This window comes from Neophocaena asiaeorientalis, unplaced genomic scaffold (genome assembly GCF_003031525.2).
Source record: "Neophocaena asiaeorientalis asiaeorientalis breed wild unplaced genomic scaffold, Neophocaena_asiaeorientalis_V1.1 scaffold191, whole genome shotgun sequence".
NCBI lineage: Eukaryota > Metazoa > Chordata > Mammalia > Artiodactyla > Phocoenidae > Neophocaena > Neophocaena asiaeorientalis.
The window spans coordinates 4,092,163-4,112,009 of record NW_020175105.1 but is presented as its reverse complement, the minus strand read 5'-3'; the positions used below and the strand labels follow the sequence as shown (position 1 = coordinate 4,112,009).

The following is a 19,847-nucleotide window of genomic DNA, read 5'->3' as shown; positions in this document are numbered from 1 at the left end:
TTTGTTGACCTGGGAAATGATGGGCCAGGTCACAATGCTTGTTAAGGAAGAATGGCAATGCACGGGCCATCTTCAGCGCTTTCTCCCGTCCATCTTACAAACCTTAGATCTATTCAGATAAGACATCAATAATTCTCAGAGTTTTGTTATTATTGCTGATGTTGCAGTGGGTTTCAGCTGTAAGGGAGTTTGACCACTGCAGTGTGATTTTCCTGAAACAGACACTCAGCTGTGGGAAACCATATGTGAAGAAATGACTAGTCCTACTTGTTTACTTTATTATGATGCCTGTGCTTTAGATGTCAATCCAAAAATTTATTTTCAATACCCATGTCAAGGAGTTTTTTCTTGTTTCATCCTAGGAGTTTTATGCTTTCAGGTCTTACATTTTAGTCTTTGATCCATTTCAAGTTCATTTATGTAAGTGGCATAAGATAGGGTCTAATTCCATTCTTTTGCATGTGAATATCCAATTTTACCAGCACCATTTTATCAAAGAGGCTGCCTTTTCTCCACTGAGTATTCTTGGATCCCTTGCCAAATAATAGCTGACCTTATATGCATGGGCTTATTTCTGCACTCTTGATTCTGTTCCAGTGATCTCTGTGTCTAGCTTTATGTCAGTACCATATTATCTTGATTACTATAGCTGTATAATATAGCTTGGACTCAGAAAGTGTGATACTGCCAGCTTTGTTCTTCTTTCTCAGGATTGCCTTGACTATTTGGGGTTGTCAACTAGTTCTGAGCTCCCTGAATCTTAAGATGGGAAGGGAAGTAAAAAGACAGTTTTCAAAATCCTCACTCCATCTGTCCTTCAGCTTAAAGTCTATTTCAGTGTTTACAAATTCCAGGCTTCTTCCCCTCAAAGGCATTCTGGTCTAGCCAGAGGCAGACAAAGGCAATGGAAACCACATGCAGTTTGATTTCATCCTGATAGGCTGAGATCCCAGCTCTGACCTCACTGGCTACCTAAATGCTCGCATGGCTCAATTGGTTTACTAGAAAAGAGCAATGAACAGCAACGTAAGTATAAGTAAGTATTTAAGTATTATTTTATTTTATTTTTTTAACATGAAGGCAGCTACTTGATTTTGAACAAGAACATGGCATAATCTAGCAAGGGTCCCCCTAACACGCCAGCTCATCCCCCACGGCACCTCCACCCAGCTTCCTCCGTGTTTTGGGAGAAAAACATCTTCTCTCTGCCCAGTCCTGTCATCCACAGTCACTCCTCCGCACAAAGCAGGCATGGCCTCGCCTAGTATCCGCTTAAAGTCCAAGAATCAGGTCCAGATGGGGGCAGCCAAGTGGCTCCGTTTGGGGAGCTGAAACTCACCAGGTCACAGCTGAAGCCACGAGCTGACACAGGGCCACTGACCACTGATCCTGAATCGGAGAAAATGAGCGGATTTGCCCAGATTTCCACAGGTGCTTCCATGTACAAACCGGTTCTATAGCTACTTCTATTAAAACGTATTCTGATCAAATAACCTTGCAGAGGAAGCTCACCTAGCCTCAAGTCTACAACACAAAAGCAAGGAGAATACGACAGATTTTCTGCTGCCATCACGTCCCGGACCTTCACAAGGAGGGCCAGGGTGCTCGATGCCCCAGGGCACCACTAGGCCGTCTGCGACAGAAACTCCAGGTACTGCTCAGGGGCCTCGAAGTGGTCAGCCAGCCGGTTAAACGCGGGCCACACAGGGTCTCCCACAAACAGCCGCATGGCCTTCAGGTAGTTCTTCTCGTCCAGCATGAAGCGGTGGTATATGCCGGCGAGGAGAGAGGTCATGTCTCCTTTCTCCCTGAAGATCCGGATCCACCTGTCCTCTTTATCCCTCACGTCGAGGTACCCACTGGCGTCCAGGATGCAGCGAATCTCGTCATCCAGGTGTAAATGCTCCTCGTAAAACATCTTAATCTTTTCTTCATAATTTGGTAGCTTGTCTTTGCATATGGTTATTATGTCCATCCAGGAGTAGTTTCTCTCTTTTCGGATCTTTTCTAAAATTCCGACAGGGCGCGCGGGCTGCGCGTGGTGGAGCCACCGCGGGTTGTCGGCTGACTCAACCAAGTACCATGACTGCACTACGGTCGGGCCGGGGATGCCGCGCCTGACGCCGGACCTGCTCGGGCCGGTCTGACCCTGGGACCCGCGCAGGCCCCCCCGACCCAACGTACTATTTCAATATTATGTGAACAATAGCTAATAATAGTAAGCCTAAGTATTTATTGATTATTATGTGTGAAGTACTGTGTCAAGCATGCGTTGCACCTTAGGAGATCAGTAGACTATTTCCTCAATTTTGTATTTTAATCATTTAAGTAACTTTTCTAAGGTAAGAGGATAATTTTGGGGGGATAGCATGGACTTGAGTTCCGGGTCTGTCGAGACGTGGAGCGCCTCTGTGCCCTGCCTCTCACAGGGCATTTGACACAGGTGTTTGAGACATGGCATCTTCACCTCCTTCCTGCCCTTCAAGATACTTTGACTTAACTCTGAAATACATCAAATCAGAAGAACATTATGCTACTTTTTTCACAGTATTATCTGAACAGAAAAATGAGATATTATGTCCAAGTCTGTAAAGGTGTCTGATTTTGTTTTTAAATTTTCTCTTAAGGAAAGTATTGTTTTTGTTGTCTATTACCCATATACATGGATCCAATAACACTATCCTTTCAGAAGATACTTATATTTCCTGATAAGGTAATGTTCTTCCCTATGATTCAAAAAACGCTGAATAATATTGATGGTTATCTCTAATATTACCTATTAATCCTAAGTAAGGTAAACTTATACATTGACAAAAGCCATAGACTTCACATCAAGCATACAGAACTGAGAAATACTGTCTTTGAATTGAAAACATGGTTCTCTCTTTAGCTCTGTGTGCATGCATGCGTGTGTGTGTAAATTTAATGAACCGAAAAAACGCTCCCATCCTAGGCATGCTCCCCTAACCTTTTATAGGTGCTGTGTTGGTGTCTTTTATTATTAATTTAACATAACATGGGTTATCTTCCTTATGAGCACAGGCTTTAAAGCACTGCACTGAACCTTGACATGTTGGCACTGACACATGACTTGTGCCTCAAAATGTCCAGTAACAGAGAAATGCACCCAAATATCTCAAGGACATCACATAAAGAAGGTTAAGTGATTCTTTTTGGTTAGTTTTGGAAGAGAAGAATGTAATGAACAAAGACATTCAAAACATTAAAGAGTCAAGGAATTTCTAGTACAAGGTGCTAGAGGAACTAAGTCATGCAACATGACACTGTGCTTTAGAACATAAAGCCCAGCACCCAGTCAGGCAGGTGGGGAAAATTTGGTTGGGGCCCTCCAGAAAATTTAGAGGTTGTCCCTGTCCCACGAATAAACAGCTTCACTTTTTTACATTCCTGGAGAATAGCCATGGGTTTCTAGCACAGTTTGGCAGCTAAGAACAGTACAAAAAGATTCATTTTCACAAGTCCACTTGGATTTTTTTCAGCATCAGTGATTTCTGCAATCCTGTGGAATCCTAATGCTGATTCCGACAGCAGTTATGCAGGTATCTAGGATGAATTTCCTCCAAGGGAGGGAGTTACTGAGTGATATGAGATACACGTCACTTTTCCTTAATTTGTCATATACATGCATATACTAATCCTTTAGTGAATGCATTTTCAGTGTTAATAATAAAGGGAATACAAAAATGAGGTTGATAGGATGGAATTTTTAAAGTGTGCTGTTTTGTGAAAAGGAAGTGCATTCAAACAGGGGACTGCTATTTTATACTCCCTTTGGTTCATAATGGTCACTCACTGACTTATCTCTTCCCAGGTTTCTTCTAATATCAAACTGAAGCCACAGGACACCACCTCACTGGCCAAAGAGAATTCTCTCATATTAGTTGTGTGTGCTTAGATGTGTATAATTACCTACTTCTTATCATAATAATATCAATTTGGGAAATTTTATGGGAAACTTTACTAAGAAAATAAAGAACGACTTTGGTACTCAAACTTCCTGGTCTAGGGGTGTATCCTAAGTAATCAGATAAATGCACAAATATGTGTTTGGGATGTCTAACACAAGAATGGTAAATGGATAAAATGAAATGCTAAATAGGCATAAAAGACAATTGTATGCAGCAATACTTACAGGAAATGAATCAACAATGTACTGAAAGGTAAGAAAGGTAGTCTATAAATTATTATGTATTGAGTCTCTATAATTGTTAAAATTATATATGTATATACATATATAGTGATAGAGATTGAAAAAAAAATACTCACCAAAATGTTAAGAGTTGGTAATAGAATTATGGATGATTTTTAAAAGTTCTCCATTACACTTTTAATGTACTGTTAGAATTATAATAAGAATACATTAGCTTTGTAATCAGAAAATTAGAACTATTTTCATTTTCCAAAGCCAAAAAATAAAGAAAATAAAAGTAAAGAAAATAGGTATAAAAAGATAACCACTGAGTAAAAATTATGATCTTTAGAGTCAAAGACATCAAAATCTCTTCTCAAGTTGAACTAATACCCACAGATATTGATGGCATTTCCACGGTGTTTCTGGTACTATATAAAGTACTTGTACAAGGATGAATTGAAATTGTGTATTGTAATGGGTTTTCTAACATGAACTTGGGAAACAGAGCATTGTTCCCTTATTTACCTGCCATGTGGGATCCTGATCTGTACTTTTAAGCCTGAAAACCTCTCACTATGGTGATGACCAGTCTCCTCACCTCCTCCCAAGTCCAGATGACAATTCTGGGTCTTCTGGCCTTTCCTGATTACCCCTGTTCCTATTATCTTTGGAGACAAACTTTCATAACCACCCTAAGCGGTCCACGCTTGAACTTGATGTCACATTTGACCATGACTTCCAATGTACCTAAGAACTCAGAGGGTCTTGAGCTTGCGCTCAAGTTCTTGTGAAACAAGAACTCAGACAAAGGTTTCCAAAAGGAATGGAGGTTTCCAGAGAATCAGGAACAAAAGTAAAAGTAAAATTCCAAAATGAGGATCAGTTATGCACATATTTAATCATAATTTTGGACCATTTTCCAGGGTCTGGAGAACAGATGCTAAGTGAAATTTGAAGGGAAATTTTTCTGATGATATTTGGATCCATTGGCTAATTATTAAAGAAATATTTTTTAAAAAACTCTAACTTTCTAGTTTGCCTCAGATCCCTACCTGCAGCTTCCAGGGAGAATCAACTGGTCCTCATGAAGTAATAAGTGTGAGAATAAGGAAAGGGTGGTATGATGATCTTAATTAACTGCCTTGATTGGGAGAGTCCCCCAGATAAGCTCAGAAACCCCTGGAAATGTTGAAGCAGGGCTGCAGAGCAGGGCAGGCACTTGTCAGTCAAATATTCAGCAGCCATCAGAGAGAAGCTGGTCCCCTTGGCCATGCATACAGGGCTAAAATACGCCTCCCATTTATTCTATTCTGGCTCAAATGGAGGATTGCAAAGTGAAAAGCCCTCCCAACATTAGATATTTAGAGGAAATATCAGTGTCACAGAGGATTGTCAAACTCATTACTTCATTTTAAATGATCAAAATTACTAATGACTAGAACTTTGATAATTCATTCTTTGTAGAGTTAAAAATAAAGAAAATATACAATATCAAAATTACAGAAGGAAGCTTTATTTTAAATCCCAATGCTTAATAAAATAATATTTTGTCTTTCCCTACCATTTTGATATGCTTATCTCAGTAGCCTAATAAAATGTCTTTGGAAGCTCTTTACCTGTGATGCATATTTATACTTCAATAATATCTTCACATTTCACATGTGCAAATTAGAACAGGTACAAGAATTGTTGATTAGAATGTCAAATGGGCTAGTGATAATATCCTATATGGTGCATTGTCTCTGTTAATACCTTAATTACTTATGCAAAATAAAGCTCTGAAATACACAAAGTAGCATAAGTGCTTCTTTAGCTTTAGTGTGTGTGAGAACCAACAAGGAAGCATGTTTTCTAGGCTGCACTCTGAGATGCTCAATTGGCAAATCTACACGAAGATCCTGCAATCTGCAATTGTAGCAGCACCTTTAGGTAATTCTAAGATGGGAATTCAGAAACCAAAGTTTGAGAAATGTTGCTATATAGATTGATATATGATTCCTTTCTTGAATGTATCCACAGAGAAACTTTTATTAAAATGACATGCAGGGCTTCCCTGGTGGCGCAGTGGTTGGGGGTCTGCCTGCCAATGCAGGGGACATGGGTTCGTGCCCCGGTCCGGGAGGATCCCACGTGCCGCGGAGCGGCTGGTCCCGTGAGCCATGGCCGCTGAGCCTGTGCGTCCGGATTCTGTGCTCCACAACGGGAGAGGCCACAGCAGTGAGAGGCCCGCGTACCGCAAAAAAAAAAAAAAAAAAATTTAGGTACATATTATGAGCAAGGCATTGTGTGGGAATCTGGAAGAAATACAAGGAGAAAGTCTTAACTATCTAAATTACTCTGTGTAACTTATAAGTTAGTGCACACACTATAAGGTTTTATGAGTACAGTCAGTTATAGAATAAATGCCATGGAGATTTAGAGATTGGTTAATTCCACTTGATTAGGAAATAATGGCTCCCTGTAAGAAAGAACACCAGATGAGACCTTCATTCACGGAGGTTGGATTAAATTTTGTGGAAGAGATAAAGTAGGTGAAGAAGAATGCAGAGACTGAAATTTCAGGGCGGGTGTGAGAATTGGATGTAGTCAATTGTGTCAAAGTTATATTTAGAGAGTGGGTTTAACTGTGATTTGTAACAAGTGTCTAAAAGAACTTTAAATGCAATATTCAAGAATATAAAATTTATAGCTTAGAAAGTGCGAAAATATCAGATATTTCTTAGCAGGAAGCTGAAAGATTCCATGTTGTGAGATTTCTCATGTGAGAAGAAGATTTCTCACATGTGTGTAAGAGGGATTAGAAAATAGAAAGACGAGATCACAAGTGGAAAGGGGCTGGTGGCGGCAGTAAGTGTGGGGATAAAAAAGGGAAAATAAACATCGGTATTCAATTCTGAAGCAGAGTTGAGGCATACTGTGACTGATTGAATGTGAAAAACATGCAAATTTGGCAATTAAGATATACTCTTAAGTTTCTATCTTAAGTTTTAGAAAAGATGTGTATGCCATTACTCTAAATAAGGGAGCACTAGGGGGATTTGGAGGCATGATGACAAACACAGTGGGGCATGCTGCCTTTTGACCTCATGCCTTTTGCACTATTGCAACTCTATCATGTGTAACTGAGCATCATTTCATTATTCAAGACCCAAGCTGAAGGATCCTCTCCTCTCTGGAACCTTTGTTATCCTTGCATATCTTGATTGAGAACCTGGATATCAGTGCACTTACAGAGCAGAAATAAACTTTATAATAAACTCTATGGAAGAGGATACCATGTAATGAATGCTGAGGATTTGTATACCTCAAAATCATCACATGAAATATTTTTCTCATCTTTGCAAAAACTAAAGAAATGAGAACTGTTAGGCATGGTTATTGTGTATATCTCTTATAAGTAGTTTCTCTAATTAGAAAAACACAAACTGCATATGTATACAGTTATAAAAACTTACTGTTAGTTTCCCATCTTCTGAAAAGTAAGAAGATGTCTATGAAGATTTTTTTTTTTTTCATTTTTAAGTTTCTTATATTGCTGTGACTTTGATGTCAATATCCAGTAAAGCACCTTCTGGTGCGTGTGATATGAAAATGTGATTGCTATTGAACATTAGACAAGGGATGCTGGTAATTTTATGACAATTACGTTTTAGCTTTCCATACAAAAACAATGGTAATCAAATCTCATGCTTGAGAACTTTAGCTGATTGTCACAGGGAGAAGCATCCTGCCACCAATGGTGTAATTATAGAGCAACATTAACGGGATATTTCACCTTCCTTTGAAGGGTAGGGTTAATCATTGTAACCGGTATAATGCAGCTATGGGCGGATAGGCTGATGTAGCTTATCAAATCTTGTACTCAGATGTGCTGGCATTATATTCCATTTAAATGTCATGTATTATAATTAAGTTACATTTCCATGTTTAAGAAAATGAGCTTGATACTCCCATCTGCTACAGAGTAGATGCATCTTCTGAGAATAGAATATAAATACTTTTGTGTGCCATTCACATTTCCTTGGAGTGAGACTTGCTGTCATGTACGTAGGATTCTAATCAAAATGTCTGCTTGTATTGCTTTTCCTCACCTCTCATGCCAATAGAATTCTTAAACCCAGCTCACTGGAGAAGAGAGACCTTTTCTGTTGTACAATAAATGCTTCAGATCCTGCCGAGATACTGAACATGTGTGAAAGCTGTGTAGGAATCAACACCATACAACCCAGAGGTTACCACAGAATCTATTTTCATAATAGAACAAAAATAAAGCATGCAAGAAACCATTTGCCAAGGCTTGGCCTGCATCTTAAGTGTCCCCATGAGCCCATGTACACCCTTGTGACAGCAGGGCATGAAACTTGGCAGTGCACCTGAACAAAACAACTGGGATTCTTGTGTCAAATTTTAAAGGTGATTTCAGCCAGAGAAGATTTCAACTAGTGAGTAAAAGGAAGGTTGCACCATACATACACACATGTCTCAGACTTTAAGCAAAAAATTTTAAACAATAGATCTATATAGTGCAAAAACATGTCTAATCTTACCACACTTGTCTTTAAAATGTTAGAGGTAAAATGAAGGGCAAACACAGTGAAAACCTTATTTGGAATGATTCAATACCTAAACTAAAATACTGAGGCTCCTCTGCTGTTTCTTGCTTTTCTTCTATAGGTTAGATTTTCATGAACCCAGGTGATTCCAAGGTACACAGAAGTGAGGACCCATAAATTAGGATTAGTAGTCATTATAAATGGCAGCTCTTGCCCTATGCATCTTAGAAGGAAAGGAAGACCATATTCTATCAGTACACTTATATTCTTTGGCTAAACAGTGGAGAGTAATTATTAGGAAAAAGAAAGAAACTGGATACACCTGAGTGCTAACTTTAGCAAAGGAATTAAAAAACTCTCAAGAAAAATAATCCTAATAGCTAAGATTTAAGAATTTGCAATGTATCGTACAATTGACATCATTGTATTGACATTACAATACATTATCTCATGAAATGACCCTATGAATCCTATGAGATAATTATTATTTGTACCCATTCTATAGATATAGGAGCTGAGGCTCACAGAGGGATTAGTAATGTGATGAAGTTCATTCAGCTTATGTGGACAGGACTCAACCACAAGCCTGTCTCACTCACTGGTATAATGCAAATTTAGTAACAACTCTCTCAAAAAATATCTTTTTTATAGGCTTTTGCCAATTTCTATGGTGTAAACACTCTTACCATGACCAATGAAAATAAGGAAGAATTGCACAAAATCAGCTCTCCCAAACTTTGAGTCAGTCCTTACACCATTGAACTCTGACTCCAAAATCCCTAATCTCCACCATTAGGTTATAGCATGAGTCATAAAAGAAACACGACGAAAGACAGAAACAGCGAAAGAAAAAAAGGGTAAACTCTTAGGTGGACTTCTGGCCATGTTTCTCCTCACACTAACCATTTGGGTTACAATCCTTAAGAATTAATATATATTGTAGAAAAAGATGTCCATTTATTAAAGATAAACACATATAGGAGATAAAAAAGTGGGTCAGTGAAAAAGAAAGGAATAAAACTTGAGAAAGCCTTCCTAGAAAATTATCTATGATCGGGTTAGAAATGTTTGAGCATCGGGGATGTAAAGGTGATATTTAACTGATGCCACTATTTATTGTAGGCCCTTTATATTGATTAGATAATATTTAAGGTATATATTATGATAACGAACTTTATAGAGAAACAAAATGAGGCTTAAGGTTATAGACTTAGGAAAGTAGCAGAGACTGTCTCAGATTTGCCTTAATACTCAACAGTGTGCGTTGTAAACCTAACAAAACCCAAAGAATCTGTCCAGTTTGTGTTGTGTTGCGTCCACACTCTACATTCGCCCACATCTACTTCTTTCCGGTTGCTGTTTACATATTTTTACCTCTTGATGCAACTTGGTCCAAGGTTTATGTAAGGTTATCTCCATTCCTTTTCAGAGAAACCTTGTGTTATAGCATTCTTCTATTTTCCAATTAATAAAATGAGTAAAAAGTACATGGAAAATGTACAACTATATTCATTAAGTGGATAATTTTTCTCCACTCTGGTCTTCATTCCATCAGTCTTCAAAGTAATAGAATTTAATCTTTCCAATTACAAATTCCTTTCTATTTGTACAGCATCATAGTCTATTGTAACATCTGTAACAACATGCTCTCATTTATCTGATGAGATTTTGGTCTCCTGTGCTGTTAGCCTGACCTCATTACTCTTCCTCTCCATCCCTATCCCCCATCTTAGAGTCTGTAAATATATATACAGAATGTGCTAAACAAATGTCACCTGGTCAATATGAGACTAATGATTAAACATTGAAGAGAGGACGGCAAAACTATTAAAATGCAGTGTATTTTAATGGAATCATAGAACATGCTCTGTCAAGGCAAATGGAGAAAGCCTGTTTTAAACTTTTCATTGAATATTGAGGAAATGAAGAACAGGGAAGGTTTTCTTGCTACAAATTAATTTTAAGAATATATTGCAAAGGATTAAAGATTTCAAGAGGGAACTTTTAAAAGAGAACACAAATACATATAATTAAGAAAACACATTTTTCTGAGATTATATGTATTTGGGAACAAAATGAGATAATGATCTTTATGTGAAATGTATTGAGACTTTATTATTTGCCAGACACAGGATGGGTCCTTTAAAGGAAGTGCTACTATTTTAGAGTATGTCTGCTGGCAACACATTCTCTTAGTTTTCCTTCATTTGAGAATATCTTGATTTCCTTTTCACTCCTGAAACACATGAAGTATTATTTTATCTTCACAACATGGTGGATACGGTTATTATCCCTTCCTTTAAAATGCAGACACTGAAGCTTAGAGAGATTGACTAAACCCCCAGTGATTAACCAGATCATAACTGGCAAAGCAGGTATATAAATCCTCATCTGACCTCCAATCCCTGATTTTGAGCACTTGTTAAAGATGCTACATTTTGTTTGTTTTAACTACATTTGTCTGAATTCCAGCATCAGTTAAGTTCTTTCTAGATGATTCTGGGTGGCTCCAGGAATATGCCTACCTGGAGGCTTTGGTCTTGACCCTGTTCCCTATCTCCAGATTCTCTGATAACATCTCTTGCTAAAGTGAGTGCTAATGTCAGAAGTGTTAAGTGTGTCATCTGTGCCCACAGATGGGTCCTCACCAACACAGACTCTGTTAGAACCCTACGCAGGTAGCCAATCCTCATGGTCTAGAGGCAGCCGATGCCCCGTACTCTGCTAAGGGTGATGAGAAGTTTGCCTCCAAGCTTTGCCCAGCAGTCTTCCCGGGAAGAAGCCAATCTCCCTACTGCAGCTTTGGGGTACAGAGTCAGTTTATTACAGTGTTCTTGTAGTCAAGGACTCAGGAGCCCCCGGACCTGCTCTGCTGGTACACATACCTGCGTTCCAAACCCAGGCAGCTCCCTTTGGAGGCCTTCTTATTGGGGGCTCAGCTGGGACAATTTGCTTCATCCTGGCTTAGCACTTTTCCACCCCTGGGTCTTCTTCTCTCCTTCTTCTTGGCCCCCCACCCATAAAAAGGCCTTTTGTTGGGGTCTCCCTCTGCAGTGAGATAATCCCCGACTACATCATGTGTCACCCATCAGGTGCTATCCACGGAGAGCAGTGGGACACCGGAGAGCAGCACTTCCCCTCTGGCCTCTCCCTGCACCACACTGTCTGCAGTACGGGATGGGGGCTTGACTGATGCTCTCAGTTTAGCTTGTACTAATTGACACCTGAGGCTCTACAGGTGATACCACCGTTGGCCACACCTGCTATCTATGCCTAGGATTTACCACCTGTGTCTTCAACGCTTTTGACGTGAGTGCTTTTGAAAGCTTTTTCTTCTCCATATCCTGCGACAGTTCAGGGAAAATCTCTTTCTATTTTACTGACTGTTTTATTGGTCACCTTCCTCACCCTGAGACTCTCAGGACCGGCGGCTGGAGCAGAGGCCAATCTGTTTGGCAGATCCAGTTTTGTGTTTGAACCACCCCTTTGCTCTGGCCCTCTTTTTCTTGAATTTATGTGTGCTTTTAGCATTTTCCTCCCTTTGGAAGTGCTGTGGCCAAGAGTTTTCATAGGAAAGATGTATTCAGGATCGTCTGGTTCATTTGGATTCAACAGTTCTCCTGTTGGGTTCATCCTAGATCCAGGGGAAAATTAGCTCTGTGCAAACCCGGATCCTTACTACATTAATTAATCAAAATTAGTATGTTCTTGGGGCTTCCCTGGGGGCGCAGTGGTTGAGAGTCCGCCTGCCGATGCAGGGGACACGGGTTCGTGCCCCGGTCCGGGAAGATCCCACGTGCTGCGGAGCGGCTGGGCCCGTGAGCCATGGCCGCTGAGCCTGCGCTCCACAACGGGATAGGCCACAACAGTGAGAGGCCCGCGTACCGCAAACAAACAAACAAACAAACAAACAAACAAAAAATTAGTATGTTCTTATATAGCTTTGCCATTTGTTTATAAAACTCTTTCTACCGTTTTCTCGTTCAGCTTTAAAACAACTCTGCAAGGGAGGTAGGAAAATATAATTTTCTATAAAATTGCAGAAGGTAGGACCAGGATCAGTGCTGTTAGCACATTGCTTATAGCCTCACAGTTTGTGAATAACGAGCCATGGGTTTGAATTCGGTTCTGTTGAATAAAAGCCCATTTTTATTCCATTTCAACCATGCCATGCTGTTTTCAAAATGCATAGTTCCCCAACCTGAAATGAGCAGCAGAACTAATTTTTTAAAATGATAGGTTTGAGAAGTATGAGGTAGCAGGAAAGACTGTGTAAAATAGTATTTCTAGCTAATCGGTAGAGACCCTGTGCAGAACACTAGGGAGATTTACACAGCAAGTGGAAGATATGATTTCATTTTCAAATGGAAAAAGAAATGCCGAAAGTAAACACGGAGTGAACTCCAGCTATTAGAACATAAAATTGCACCCGTGTTAATGCTCATTGACTGATGGATGCTTTGAGGAATTGGATTGTAGGTAACAAGTGCAGCTCAACGTGCACATTGAGATCAAAAGGAATAATTTTGATTTTCCAACTCTTTCTTGTTCCCACAGCTCATGTCCTAGGAAGAAGAGTAAATTGGTAGACGTTGAGAGTGTCTGAGGACACCTCTTCCAAGCTAAGTTCTAGCAACTCCCTCTGTCATTTCTTGGTTAGCCTAGAATAACAATACATTATTCTCAGTAATACACATTAAATCAAGTCACTCTTTTGTTCCTTATGAATATAGTAAAAATGCAAAAGGGACATTGTGAAATAAAATCACGTGAAATTAACCTTAGCTTTAAATTGTCTACATTTTACCTTGCAATCACATTTTAAAAATATGTCCAATGAAACACATTATCAAAAATGGTGAACTACTTGGGGGTCCTTAAGGGTAGATGTTTTGTAAAGTTTCCTTAATAAAGCACCTATTTTAAACATTAATTGTCCTTCTTTCTGGCAGATTAAATAATGTATTAGACCACTGAAGGCTATAAAAAATTGTCAGAGATATCAACTCATAAAACTAACTAGAATAAATGTTTCTAACATCTGTTCATTTTTCTCCCTACTCCTCCCATACAAAGCTAGACATATGAGCCATCTAAACTCTTTATTGTATAAAAAAATACAAGTTTTAAGGAGGAAGAAGCATCTGTTGCTATTATTCTGTGACTGTGTTAAACAGATTTAACTAAATAAACTATCTCTAGTTTTCAGGGAGCCAACTTATTAAATAGTTCTCAGTAACAACAGGCTGGATTATTTAAACCGTAAGGTAGATAGCTAGTGGGAAGCAGCCGCATAGCACAGGGAGATCGGCTTGGTGCTTTGTGAATGCCTGGAGGGGTGGGATAGGGAGGGTAGGAGGGAGGGAGACTCAAGAAGGAAGAGATATGGGAACATATGTATATGTATAACTGATTCACTTTGTTATAAAGCGGAAACTAACACACCATTGTAAAGCAATTATACTCCAATAAAGATGCAAAAAAAATAAATAAACACTGTATATACTGCTATTCCCATCATGCCAGACACCAGACATTTTTTCCCCAACTTTTTAGTTTGGTATACTGCAGACCTGAAAAACAAGATTTTAGCTTTAATACAAAATGATAGAATCTGAACAGGGAAACGAAATGATGAATACATAATTTGTTTTATCAATTCATGCTTTGAATGTCTTTTATGTCCCCCAAATTTACTTGCCCAAGTTTATAATTTCTCTAAGTTTAAATACTCAGAAAAGTCAACAAAAATATTACAATGAGCTCATACTTACCCTTCAAACATACACTAATTATTTTTTTCTCTTTCTCTTAGATATTGAAAGACTTTATTTTCTGCATACTTTAGGCTTTATATTTTAAGAATAAGTATACCCTCCTACATAACCATGTAAGATTCATAGGGAGTGGCAAAAACCTATCATCTCATGAACCCTTCGCCCAACTTCTCCCCAATGGTGACATCTTGTATAACTGAAGTTGAATATTAAAGCCAGGAAATGGACAATACTGTTATGACACTGGTACAATACTATTAATGAGCTTACAGACCTCATTCACTTTTCCCCAGATTTTACATGCAAACATTTCTGCACATGTGTGTAGTTCTACGCATTTGCTTCCATGTATAGATTTATGTAAACACCACAAACATCAAGTCACATATCTGCCCCATCCCCACAGTAGAATTCCCTCATATTATGACAGCTCTGTACCCTGGCAAGCAATAGTAGTTCTTCATCTCTGTGGTTTTGCTCACTTAAAAAAAAATGGTATATGAATGTTATATGAAAAAAAAAATGTTCCATGTCACACTGCATGGAAATTTTTGAGATTGGCCTTTTTTTTTTAACTAAGCATAATGCCCGTCCAAGTTATTGCATGGATTAATAGTTTGCTTCATTTTATTGCTAAGTATTATTTCATTCTATGACTTTTTTAATATTTGGATTGTGTCCACTTTGAGGTGATTACAGCAAAATCTGCTATGAACATTCATGTACTGGTTTTGGTGTGAATATAAGTTTTCATTTCTTCAGGATAAATACCAAAGAATTTGATTGCTGTTTATATAGTAAGTACAGGTTTAGTTTTATTTTAAAGAAAAAGGAAAGCCTCCCAAACTATTTTCCAATGTCACTTTTACATTCCCACCAGCAGTGTATAAGATATTTAGTTTCTCCACATACTTGCCAGCATTTATTATAATTTTTAAAAAACATTCTAATGTAGTGATATTTCATTGTGGTTTTAAGCTCGATTCCCCTAATAGCAATGTGTTTATTTGCTACCTGTATGCTCTCTCAAATGAGGCGCCTGTTCATATCCTTTGTCCATTTTCTAAATGAGTCATTGCTCATTTTTTAACTGTTGGTGCTGAGAGTATCTATGAATCTAAGATTTGCCCTTTGTCAGATAAATGATTTGAAAATGTTTTCTAGTCTGTAGTTTGTCTTTTTATCCTGTTAACCATATATTTTTCTTAGACCAAAATTATTAATCATTGTGCTTTATCAATTTTTTTTTTAGTGATTATGCTGTTGGTGTTATATCTAAGAAGTTTTCATCTCTCACTTTAGGTTCTAAAATTTTCTTCTCTGTTATTTCTAAAAGTTTTACAGTATGATCCATGTTGAATTACTTTTTGTATGAGTGATTTTTTTTTTTTTTTTTTTTTTTTTGCCTATAGATGCCCAATTGTTCCAGCACCATTTATTGAAAAGATTATACTTCCTCTGAGTTGCATTTGTATCTTTGTCAAAAATCAGTTGGGCAGGCTTCCCTGGTGGCGCAGTGGTTGAAAGTCTGCCTGCCGATGCAGGGGACACGGGTTCGTGCCCCGGTCCAGGAAGATACCACATGCTGTGGAGCGGCTGGGTCCGTGAGCCATGGCCACTGAGCCTGCGTGTCTGGAGCCTGTGCTCTGCAACAGGAGAGGACACAACAGTGAGAGGCCTGCATATCAGTTGGGCATATTTATATGGTTCTATTTCTGGCTTTCTCTTTCATTGACCTATGTATCTATTCATTCATCAATACCATACAGTGTTGATTACTGTAACTATGATAAGTCTTAATACCAGTTGAATGATTTTTCCCTATTTATTCCTTTTTTCCAAAATTATTTAGCTATTTAATTCCTTTGCTTGTCCATATACTTTTAGAGAAGCATGTCTGTATCTGAAAAAAAACCTTTCAAGGATTTTAAAAAATCTATGTAAAATTTAGATTAATTTTGGGAGAATTAGCTGTATTATCATGTTGATTTTTCAAACCATGATTCTCTAACCCATTTATTTAGTTATATAAGCTCTTTCATGTGTGTTTTATAGCATAAAAGTCTTGTACAATTTTAGTTAGATTTATACATAAGTTTTTATTGGGGGAACTATTTTAAATGATACTGTGTTTTTAATTTCAGTTTCCACATGTTCACTGTCAATATAGAGAAATAGAAATGATTTTGTGCACTGTTTCATGTGTTGGTTTGTTACCTCATTGAATTCACATATTATAAATTTTCTTTCACTTTTTGGAAGATTTCTTGAGACCTTATACATACACAAATATGTCATCTGTTCACAGGGACAGTTTGTTTCTTCCTTTTCAATCTGCGGGCAATTTATTTCTTTTTCTTGCCCTATTGCCTTGACTATTACTTGCAGTATTATGTTGAGTAGGAGTGGTAACAACATACATTCTTGCTTTGTCTTGCCATCAGTGAATGGGGAGATGCATTTATTCTTTCATCATTCTGAATTATGTTAGCTGTATATTTGTGCAGATGTTCTTTATTAAGGTGAGGGAATCATCCTCTATTTCCAGTTTGCTGACAGTTTTTAACATGAATCACTATCGAAATGATGGGTTTTATGATCTGATCATGTGTTTTTCTGCTTTAGCCTATGAGTATGGGGGATCATATTGACTGACTTTCAAATACTTGAAAGGCTTGAATACCTGGGAGACAACCCCACTGATTGTGGTTTATAACTATTTTTTGAACTGATGAGTTTTATCTGTTAATTATTTGTTGAGAATTTGTGTGTCTAGGTTTTTGGGAGTTATTCGTTTGTAATTTTCTTCTGTGTATGTATGCAGTCTTTGTCTGGTTATGGTAGCTTCATAAAATTATTGGGAAATTAATATTTCCTCATATTTTCTGGAAGAGACTGTGTGGAATTGACATTGATTATTCTTTTAAGTTTTTGGTTGGATTGAATTTCTTTAATAGTTATAGAACTGTTTACATTACCTACTACATATTTAGTGAATTTTGGTATATATCAGGCATTGGTTCATTTCATTCTACCTGCCACATATACGCATATAGAGCTGTTTATAATATTCTAGTACTATCTTTTTAATAACTAAAGGACATGCTGTAATATTTCCTATTTCATTTCTGATATTGATAAATTGTTTCATTTCTCTTTTAATCCTTGTCAGTCTTGGTAGAACTTTATCAATTGTAACTGAGCATTTCAAAGCATCACTTTGTTATTATCTTTTCTATTATTTTCTGTTTTCAGTTTAACTTATTTCTTCTCTTATTTTATTATTCCCTTTCTTCTGTTTGCTTTGAGTTTATTTTGCTCTTCTTTTTCTATTTCCTTCAGGTAGACACTTACACAATTGATATGAGACTTTGCCCTTTATCTGGTATAAGCATTTAGTGTACAAACTTCTCTCTTTTCCCTTTTTTAATGGCATCCCACAAATTTTGTGTTTTATTTTTATTCATTACTATGCATTTTTCCTTTATTTAAATTATTTTTTTGACTTATCGTTAACTTTAAGATTCTTTATATATTCTCAATACAAATCTAGATGCAGAGATAAAAAACACTACATATACTGTAACACCTCTTACAACTGCAAATATTCTAATCCCTGTAATAAATCCTTAAATCTAAATCATTCATAGTGGCTCTTCTCTGATGAAACTGTTAATGATATGTCATATTTTCTTCAGACACCATTCAAGTTTTGCTAGTTTTCCAAATAGTACTTTTTAAAAACAAAAACAGAAACAAAAAAACACACTCCAGAATCACATATAAGTTTTTTTAATTATCCTGAAAATGTATTCTCCACCAGGTTGGAATAGTTCTATGATGTTTCCACAAATTTCAAAGCTGTGTTAGTTTGGTATTGCTGTGTAACAAATTACCGCAATGCTCAAATTACCATAATGCTCACTCATCATGACATGACAGTTTCCATTAGTCTGGCATGGAGTAACTAGGTTCTCTGCTCAGGGTCTAGCAAGCTCGATTCTCAGTGTTGTGTGGGCCATGCTCTCACAGGACCCTGGGGTCTTATCCTAGGCCTATTCTTGGTAGAATTTAGCTCCTTGTCCTGTTTATAGGATGGAGGTCCCTGCTTTCATGCTGCCTGTTGACCCAGGGCTGCTCTCAGCTCCTAGAAATCATACAGGTCCTAGTCACATGGTCTTCTGTGACCATGTGACACATGGCCACTTCTTTAAAGTTAGCAGGGGAATTTATTTTTTAAAGTCTTTCACATATTTAGGTCAGACCCACTCAGGATTCTCCCTCTTTTGATGAACCCAAGTCCACCTAGTAGGAACCCAATTACATCTGTAAAATCTCTTTATGTTTGTCATATTCTCTTTGCTAAAGACCAATCACAGGTTCTGTCTGCATTCAAGAGCAGGGGATTATATTAGGCTGTGGCTCACAGGGAGCCCCCTTAGGGTATGTCTGTCATGATAACTCTGAGTCTTCTTAAGATTTCAGGCCTCCTACCCTTCTATTTACCTCTTTCCTCTCACATTTTACTATAAGCAGTAAGAAGAAAGAAAGCCACTTTATCACAATTTGCTTACAAACCTCCTAAACTAAATACCTAGTTTCATCACTCACAGCTTCTACCTTTCAAAGAAAAAGGCTAGAACACAGTTCAGCCAAGTTTGTTGACACTTTATTACAAGAATCATCCTTTCTCCATTGTCCAATAACATGTTCTTCATTTCTGAGGGCTCACAAAAAAGCATCTTTAATATTCATATTTTATCAGTGTTCTACTTAAGATTATTTATTTCATCTCAAGAAAACAGAGCTTTCTCTCCAACTCTCCTTTTTTCTTTCTGAGCCTTCAACAGAATTGCCTTTAATGTCCATATTTCTACCAACTGTCCATTCGAGATAACTAGGCTCTTTCCAGCATGTACCTTGAAACGCCTTCATCCTCCACTGTTACACAGCTCCAAAGATACTTCAACATTTCTGGGTACATGGTGCAGTCACATCGGGAGGAAGTAGAGACTGGAGCTTCACCATGTGAATTTTGGGGGGACATGATTCAGCCCATTGCCATCATGTTTAAAACACTTAAACATTTAAAAAAAAATTAAATGGAGAAGATAAGTTTGGTTTTTGTTTCGATTTTCTCTGAAGAGACCTAGCCTTGCCTACAGAGAGTCATTCAATTACAAGAGGGCAATCTAAACAAGCACACTAACCTGAAAGTGAAGGTTCAGGAAGAAGACGTGGTTATCAATAAATGAAACAAATATATAATATATTCTAATTTAGTACAGTAAATCCTTTTTTTTTTAAATTTTATATTGGAGTAGAGTTGATTAACAATGTTGTGTTTGTTTTAGGTATACAGCA

At 37.7% G+C, this 19,847-nt stretch overlaps 1 pseudogene; it reads right to left on the bottom strand.

Moving 5' to 3' along the window:
* Positions 1–1,624: 1,624 nt before the first annotated feature.
* Positions 1,625–19,530, bottom strand: LOC112412718 (1,2-dihydroxy-3-keto-5-methylthiopentene dioxygenase pseudogene; annotated as a pseudogene).
* Between the last annotated feature and the right edge of the window lie 317 nt (positions 19,531–19,847).